At 49.3% G+C, this 8335-nt stretch overlaps 1 long non-coding RNA gene across 1 annotated transcript; it reads left to right on the forward strand.

Moving 5' to 3' along the window:
* The first annotated feature begins 1235 nt into the window (after positions 1–1235).
* Positions 1236–2120, forward strand: LOC127293202 (uncharacterized). Its single transcript, XR_007845651.2, has 2 exons — positions 1236–1884; positions 2013–2120. It is a non-coding gene; the product is annotated as an uncharacterized lncRNA (long non-coding RNA).
* The last annotated feature ends 6215 nt before the right edge of the window (positions 2121–8335 follow it).

Raw genomic sequence — 8335 nt, forward strand, 5'->3', positions numbered from 1 at the left:
GACAAGGAGGAAGCCGTTCCACGCGATCGGCTCCAAAACGATGGCAAGCGCTACATCACAGAGGGAGAAGTGAAGTATGTGCGATATCAGCGACCTCTCTCTGATCATCTCCTCAACAAATATGAGCGTCAGTACGACCAACGCCGGCGAGACAACGACGACGACGAAAGAGATCGTCGGGCTAGCAGGGACGCCGGGAAAATCGTCGGCATGATAGAGACGATGAAAGATATGAGCGCCATGCCAAGGAAAAGTCAAGAGAGCAGGACGACATGGACAGGCACTGGGACTGTCCCTTCTTCAAACACTGTTGGGATTCAGGAATGAGCCGATTGCCCACAATCGGCAACTGCCCAGAATGTAGACAGAAGAAGAAGGGCACGGGAGACGTGTCAGTGTTCAAGCGTCTAGGACCTCTCCCATCTCGGAACAAGCAAGCTGAGTCCTCTCGGGTGGAAGATCTCGAGGAATTAGAAGACGAAGAAGAAGAAGAAGAAGAAGAAGAAGAAGAAGAAGACGATAAATACCACCGTCCAAGGTGGTGCCCTGATGGACTCAGCCACTCCAAAAAACGTAGGGTTCAGCGACTACGTTGCTTGGAGGAAGCCGAAAGGTTATACTTGCATACGTTGAGGAAGGCGCGGCCTGATCTGGCCACGAAAATTCAGCGAACTCTGGACGAGGAGGGTCGACCACAGAAGAAAGAGTGGAGCCCCAAACAGAAGAAAGCCGATGATGAGACATCGGCTGGCACAAACATGGTGTTCATCCTTCCAGCGGAGTTTTGTGCTCCTGGAACCGAAGAGGCACCTGTGGCACAACTTGACTGCGACCCCAGGCCGGTTATCTTTGAGAAGCCACGAGAAAGAAGTTACAGACACCTGAAGGCCCTGTACTTACGAGGTTATATCAATGGGCAGCCGGTCAACAAGATGCTGGTCGACACCGGAGCGGCAGTCAACATCATGCCATACTCCATGCTACATCGTCTGGGACGCTCTAGCTCGGATCTGATCAAGACCAACGTCACATTGAGCGATTTCAACGGCCAAGCGTCAGAAGCACAAGGTGTTCTGAACGTGGATCTGACCGTAGGAAGGAAAACCATCCCTACGACATTCTTCATTGTCGATAGCAAGAGCACCTACGCTGTCCTGCTAGGGAGAGATTGGATCCACGCCAACTGTTGCATTCCATCCACGATGCATCAATGCTCACTAGTGGAAAATGGGGCATCCATCTAAGCCATTGGTACCGGTTCCCTTACGAACCGGTGCCAATGGGGCAATCTGCACCGGTTCGGGGGCTCAGGCGGGCGAGGAGCAATGGCACCGGTTCGTGAGGGGCTTTCGTACCGGTTCGTGTTAGGAACCGGTACGAAAGGTCTTCGGCCATTTGTCAGACGCGTGGTGGGGCTCGGGTAGGACCTTTGGTACCGGTTTTTAACACGAACCGGTACCAAAGGGTGCCCCCTATATTATCATCAAGTCTCGAGCCCGTCCCCTGGCCGGCTCTTCTCTTCATCTCATTTTTCTCTTCTTCCTCTCACACACAAAATTTTTGCACCTCTCACACTCCAATAAATCTCTATTTTTTCTCCACCATTTTAACAAGATTAACGGCATGCATCTATCCAAGGGTTAGCAATATCATCCTTTCTTCCGGCGTTCCTAATTTAGCTCATTTCTTTGGTAGTTTAACTCGTACTATTTTTCTAGTGCTAGCAAGGTGTTTGATGAAATGCCTAAGTTAGGGATTTTACTTTTTTTATAATCAATTTGAGCTGAAATTATGGTATATTTTGTAGGTTTTAATTAGTATCATCCCCGTCCTCACCGCCGTCGATCGCTAGCGTCGTCCCCTAGCCGGCACCGTACAACCTCGGTGAGCCTCTTCTTTTTTATAAAAAAAACTTAGTTTTATGTGATGAACTTGAATATTAATTAAGTTGGTCACTCATATATCCATGATGTTGTGTACTTAATGATTTTTGATATACATATAAAATGCAGATGAGTCGACAATGGATGTACGGTGACCGGGTCCATCCCGAGTTCATTACTGGCATGCATTATTTTCTCAACGTGGCTGAGGCAAACAGGCAGTCGAATGGTTTCATGTATTGTCCATGTAGTTCCTGTAAGAATATGAAGGATTACTCTACCTCGAAGACCCTTCACGTCCACCTGCTGGAGAATGGTTTCATGCCCAGCTATAATTGTTGGACCAAGCACGGAGAAAGAGGGGTTATATTGGAAGACAACGAAGAAGAAGAGGATAGTGACAACTATCCCTTATTCACTGAAGACGGTGGTAGTAGAATAGGGGAAGACGAAGCTGAAGAAGAGCCCATTTTCGATGAGCCGATTTTTGATGACCCGGATGACGATTTGGGTCGGGCCATTCTTGATGCGAAGATGAACTGCGGAAATGAAAAGGAGAGGTTGAAGTTGGAGAAAATGTTAGAGGATCACAACAAACTGTTGTACCCAAATTGCGAAAATGGTCAGAAAAAGCTGGGTACCACGCTGGAATTGCTGCAGTGGAAGGCAGAGAATGGTACTTCTGACAAGGGATTTGAAAAGTTGCTGAAAATAATAAAGAAGATGCTTCCAGGGGAGAACGTGTTGCCCTCTAGCACGTACGAAGCAAAGAAGGTTGTCTGCCCTCTAGGATTAGAGGTGCAGAAGATACATGCATGCATCAATGACTGCATCCTCTACCGCGGGGAGTACGAGAATTTGAATGCATGCCCGGTATGTAGTGCATTGAGGTATAAGATCAGGCGAGATGACCCTGGCGATGTTGAGGGTGAGTCCACCCCCAGGAAGAGGGTTCCTGCGAAGGTGATGTGGTATGCTCCTATGATACCACGGTTGAAACGTTTGTTCCAGAACAAAGAGCATGCCAAGTTGTTGCGATGGCACAAAGAGGACCGTAAGAAAGATGTGATCCTGAGACACCCCGCTGACGGGTCGCAGTGGAGAAAAATCGACAGAGAGTTCAAGTCATTTTCAGATGACGCAAGGAACTTAAGATTTGGTCTAAGTACAGATGGCTTTAATCCTTTCGGGAGCAGAGCTCACCATAGCACTGGCCGGTGACTCTATGTATCTATAACCTTCCTCCTTGGTTGTGCATGAAGCGGAAGTTCATTATGATGCCGTGCTCATCCAGGGCCCGAAGCAACCCGGCAACGACATTGATGTGTACACGAGGCCATTGGTAGAAGAACTTAGAGAGTTGTGGCGTGACGAAGGTGTACCTGTGTGGGATGAGCACGAACAAAAGGAATTTAACCTACGAGCGTTGTTATTTGTAACCATCAATGATTGGCCTGCTCTTGGTAACATTTCAGTGCAGTCAAACAAGGGATACAATGCATGCACACACTGTTTAGGTGAGACTGATAGTAATTATTTGGGAAACAAGAATGTGTACAGGGCATCGTCGATTTCTTCCAAAACAACATCACGTAAGAAAGAGAGGAAAGCATTTCGGAGGTGAGGCAGATAACCGAACCAAGCCTACCCGCCCTAATGGGGAAGTTATATATGATATGGTCAAGGATTTAGAAGTGATCTTTGGAAAGGGTCCCGGCGGACAATCTGTTCCGCATGATGTTGACGGACACGTACCCATGTGGAAGAAGAAGTCGATATTTTGGGAGCTACCCTACTGGAAATTCTTAGAGGTTCACTCTGCAATCGACGTGATGCACGTGACGAAAAATCTTTGCGTGAACCTGCTAAACTTCTTGGGCGTGTATGGGAAGACAAAAGATACACCGGATGCACGGCAGGACCAGCAAAGTATCCACGAAGGAAACAACCTGAATCCAGAGAAGTATCAAGGTCCTGCCAGCTATGCTCTTACCAAAGAGGAGAAGGAGATCTTGTTTGAAGTCCTGAGTAGCATCAAGGTCCCGTCGGGCTTCTCGTCGAATATAAAGGGACTAATCTACATGTCGGAGAACAAGTTTCAAAACCTAAAGTCTCATGACTGCCACGTGATTATGACACAATTACTTCCGGTTGCATTGAGGGGCTTCACCGGAAAATGTTCGAGTACCCATTGTGAAGCTATGTGCGTTCCTCAATGCAATTTCTCGAGAAGGTGATCAATCCACTTACTCTACAAAATTTACAGAAGGATGTGGTCCAATGTCTAGTCAGCTTCGAGTTGGTGTTCCCACCATCCTTCTTCAATATTATGACACATCTCCTAGTTCACCTGGTCGAAGAGATTGGCGTTCTCGGTCCTGTATTTCTACACAACATGTTCCCCTTTGAGAGATTCATGGGAGTCTTAAAGAAGTACGTTCATAACCGTGCTAGGCCAGAAGGAAGCATCTCCAAGGGCTATGGAACAGAGGAGGTCATTGAGTTTTGTGTTGACTTTATTCCTGACCTTAAGCCGATCGGTGTTCCTGAATCGCGCTATGAGGGGAGACTGCGTGGAAAAGGCACGCTAGGAAAGAAATCAGCAACGTGTATGGACGGACATTCTTTCACTCAAGCACACTACACAGTTCTACTTAATTCCATCTTGGTGGCTCCGTACAAAGAGGAACACAAGGAGATCTTACGCTCTAAATACCCGGAGCAACGTGAAGATTGGATTGATGGAGAACACATGAAGACTTTCGGCGGTTGGTTGCAAACACGTCTCATGAATGTCACCGATGACGAGCAGCTGTACTTGTTGGCCAAGCAACCATCTTCTACTATATCGACTTTTCAAGGGTACGAGATTAATGGGAACACATTTTACACTTTGGCCCAAGACAAAAAGAGCACCAACCAAAACAGTGGTGTCCGCTTTGATGCGAGAAGATGGCAATGGGAACAAGGTCACATATTATGGGTACATAGAGGAGATATGGGAACTTGACTATGGACCTAATTTCAAGGTCCCTTTGTTCCGGTGTAAATGGTTCAACCTGAAAGACGGGCAGGTGTAGACCCGCAGTACGGAATGACTACAGTGGATTTCAAGAATCTTGGGTACGACACCGAACCATTCGTCCTAGCCAGTGAAGTGGCTCAGGTTTTTTATGTGAAGGATATGTCTAGCAAACCGAAAAAAAGAAAAGAAAGGCAAGAGGACACATCATACGATGAGCCAAAGCGGCACATAGTTCTTTCAGGAAAAAGAAACATCGTGGGAGTAGAGGACAAGACAGACATGTCAGAAGATTATAATAAGTTTGACGATATTCCACCCTTCAAGGTAAAAATTGACCCAAGCATCATCTTAAACAATGAAGATTGTCCATGGTTGCGTCGCAGTAAGAAGAAAGGGAAACGAGCGAAGAAAACTCAGAAGACTAGCTAGCTACATATAGGGATCATAACTTGTGTATCTCAATATGGAAATCACTTTTGTGTAATGATGTTACTGTATGTAAGATATTAACAATGGAGATGGTTGGCTTGTTTTACTAGTTAAGTCACGGGCTTGTATGTAAGATATTAATATAGGGCATGTGCACCAAGGGCATATTCGAGAAGTTCCGCCACGGGAGATTTCCCACCGACAGGGCGTCGTGCGCTACATACTTTATCTCATCGAGCAGCGTTCTTATCTCGCCGACAGCTTTAGTACCGGTTGCACCCACCAACCGGTACTAAAGGTTACCCACGCGTCCTTATCCCACCGACAGGGCGTCGTGCGCTACATACTTTATCTCATCGAGCAGGGCGTCCTTATCCCGCCGACAGCTTTAGTACCGGTTGCACCCACCAACCGGTACTAAAGGTTTGCCTCGATCTGTCTTCCCGCCTATTTTCTTCCCGCGCTTTCCACCGGTTCCCGCCTCTGTCTTCCCGCCATTTTTTCACTATATATATGTAGGCTTGGCCACCATTTACATATCACATCTAGACTCATATCTGCAAAACCTCATCATTCTCTCCCATGGCTTCCATCGCATCTCTAACCCCCCGGGAGGCGGAGGCGCTTTGCGCCTCGAACTACCCCTGCCCGCCGGGCTACCGCGTCCCGACCGGCTGGTTGCTAAGCGTCGGAGGCGTACCGGTCCCTCCAGTCCCTCTAGGTGTGGCGCGCGAGATGGCCATCACGAACCACTACTACTTCGAGCTCACGCCAGAGCAGCGGAGGAATCCCCAGTGGCATCCCGACTACAGCCCGACTTGGGAAAGCTTCTTCATCAATCGGCGTGAGAGGGCGCTTGCCAGGCACGAGGAGGGCGGCCCGCCTCCTCCGAACTTCAACGAGGCCGGCCGTCGGCTGTGGTGGCGCGGCCGGACTCTCCAGGGCGTCATGGCCTACCGTGGCCCCCGCTGCGCTACCTCGCCCCAGCCCACGCGTGCTCACCCGCCGACGTTCGAGTACCGCGACCCCGATGCCAGCGACGATGATGACGGCGACTACGACGACTACAGTGGCGAGTACTACAGGGCTAGGCAGGAGTATGACTGAATGACTCCCCAGTAGAATTTGGTCATGTATCTTTAATTTTCAGTTAAGCTATGTACTTTTAATTCGAGTTCAATCGTAATAAAATTTCATTCCCGCCCTTTCTTTCCCGCCTTTTTTCTCCCACGCGCGGCGTCGTGGCGGGAAAGTTTCCCGCGCGACGTCGTACGTGGCGGGAAACTTTCCCGCGCGGACGGCGTCATGGCGGGAGTAAAGAAAAGAAATAGAAAAGAAACAGAAAAGAAAAGAAAAGGAAAAAATAAATAGAAAATAAAAGAAAAGGAAACAGGAAAAGAAAAGAAAAGAAAAAGAAAAGAAAAAGAAAAGCAATAGAAAAAATAAAAGCAATAGAAAAGAAAAGAAAAAATAAAAGCAATAGAAAATATAAATAGAAAAGAAAATAAAAGAAAATAATAAATTGAAAAGAAAAGAAAAGAAAAGAAACAGAGAAGAAAAAATAAACAGAAAAGAAAAAGAAACAGCAAAAGAAAAGAAAACAGAAAAAGAAAAAAGAAAAACAAAAAATTTGGCACCGGTTGGTGCCACCAACCGCATACGAAAGGCCTTTCGTACGGTTGGTGGCACCAACCGGTGCCAAAGGTCGTTCCCGAGCATTTTGACTTAGCCGCGCGGCCAAATCTCCCCAAATCCCCCAAAATCTTCACAAGATCGCCGCGCGCGCGCCGCCGTCGTCCACGCCGTCGAGCACCACGACGTCGCCGCCGTCGAGCACCACGCCGTCGAACTCCGCGCCGTCGCCGTTGCCATCGTCCGCGCGCTCGCCGTCGTCCACGCCGTCGAGCACCGCGCCGTCGAACTCCTCTCTCTCTCGCGCGCGCCGGCAGGTACGTACGTCCTCCACGCCGGCCGCCGCACCATGGCGCCGTCGGCGTCCTCTCCCCTTGTCCTGCCCTCGCCCGCGCGCTGCACGCTGCCTCGCTGCTGCTCCGTCTAGGTCGGCGTCTCGCTGTGCGCTCCCGGCCTCCGCCTCGGCGCCGGCCAGGTCACGCCCGCAGGGTGTTCGACCCAATGCCGAGCCGCGCGTGCGCGGTGGTGGAGGCCGTGCGCCAGGGAGATCGAGGGAGGCCGTGCTCCGTCTAGGTCCGCGTCGGCACCCCGTCAGCGGTCGAGCTGGTAGACGAGGTCGTGGGGATGCGGAGCGGCACGAGCTTGCCGCCGGAGAAGAGCTGGTCGGCGGGGAGAATGGTGGACACCGCGGAGCACCCGGCGAGGAAGAACTCGAAGTCGGCGCTGGCCTTGCCCGGTCCCGCTCCCGCGGCCATGGACGCGTCCCTCCCGCCGCCGGCGTCGTCGAGGCTGAAGGAGACGCCGTTGAGTTTGAAGAGTTAAAAGGGGCAGCGAATATTAGAGTACCTATTTTCCTAAGTCAATGTAAAAGAAAAGAGTAGTATGTGTTCTCGAAAAAATAAATATTTTTTGACAAACATGCATTAGTATTAATTCCGGAGAAAACAATCGATGAACAACGAAACTATTGTTAGAAATATTGAGTGGTGGAAGAACACATGCAAATGTGGGCCATTTGAAAATAAAATTGAGGAGTTACTGATGAAGTGCGGTAGGGGCGGACGCGGCCGACGAGCGCGTTCTGGATGTGGAGGCTGCGCACCCGCACGCCGGAGCACGAGTCGATGGTCACCGCCGTCGTAGATTTAGGGAAAGAAAAAATAGGACCACCGTAGTAGATTAAGAGAAAGAAGAGCGAGAGGAGGAACACCGAGTCCATGGAGGAACACCGAGTCCATGGAGGAACGCCGAGTCCGTGGGTTAGGGTTAGGGTTATTGCTTTCTTCATTTCAATTGTTATCCATCTAGCAATCTGTTATATGATCATGACAAGATGAATGAAATATAATTGCTTTCTTAATTTTGT

This window comes from Lolium perenne, chromosome 4 (genome assembly GCF_019359855.2).
Source record: "Lolium perenne isolate Kyuss_39 chromosome 4, Kyuss_2.0, whole genome shotgun sequence".
NCBI lineage: Eukaryota > Viridiplantae > Streptophyta > Magnoliopsida > Poales > Poaceae > Lolium > Lolium perenne.